Here is a 963-nt window from a genome sequence, read left to right on the forward strand (position 1 = left end):
CCACACAAGATATTTCATAATTATTATTGTGTATTATTAGTACTATAAATATGAACATTGTGTTAGATTGTATATCAAGATTACTATTATTATGTTAAGGTTGTAGAGGTTACAATAATAGACAGAGTCATATACAGTACTATGGTAGGAAGCAATGGTAATAGATTATTGGTTAATGGTATGTTATTTAGTATTAAGTTAAGTTGTCTTATGTTGTGTGGTCATACAGCACAAGTTGTAGGTAGGTAATGTTATAGTATTAAGAGAGGAATGTACTTTGTATAGCAATAAGGTTAGTATGGTATAGGTACACGATATGGTTTTTATGTCATATTATGGTTCATTAGTGCTAAGTCAGTGTAGGCAATGAAGGATAGGAACATACCCATTTATATAGCAAGGTTTATATATTATGATGTAGGTAACATTAATGGTTGTACATAGGTAATAGTATAGTATTAAGATATTATACTGTTATAGCAAAATTAATACAATGTATGGTGTTGGTATCATTGTGTCATATTAAGGATTGATCATAATGTTATAAGTTGTATGTATAGGAATGGTACGCTATTACGATAGAAAAATGTACTTATATATAGCAAGGTTAATAATTATGATATAGGTTTAAATTTGGTTTTCATCAAATGGTTTTGGTATAATGTAAAGGGTCATAGGTTATATAAGTAGCTGCAGTGTGGATCGAGATATCTCACTATTCAAGTATTTTCTCAACATGTACATGTTTAGCTATTATTGGTGTGTTTGTATAATATTGGTTGTCCCTTACTGGTTCTGTATTTATGTACACGTACCAGTGCCCATATTTCATATTCTTGTTTTTTAATATGTTAGTGTCTGCATGTACATGTGTGCATAATAATATATTATTATGTTTTTGCTCGTGTTTGTACACGTGTCCTCACGTAGCGTAAAACCGCAACGTCTCCTGGTCTCCAGTCT

The sequence above is a fragment of the Amphimedon queenslandica genome, unplaced genomic scaffold (genome assembly GCF_000090795.2).
Source record: "Amphimedon queenslandica unplaced genomic scaffold, v1.1 AMPQUscaffold_13512, whole genome shotgun sequence".
Taxonomy (NCBI): domain Eukaryota; kingdom Metazoa; phylum Porifera; class Demospongiae; order Haplosclerida; family Niphatidae; genus Amphimedon; species Amphimedon queenslandica.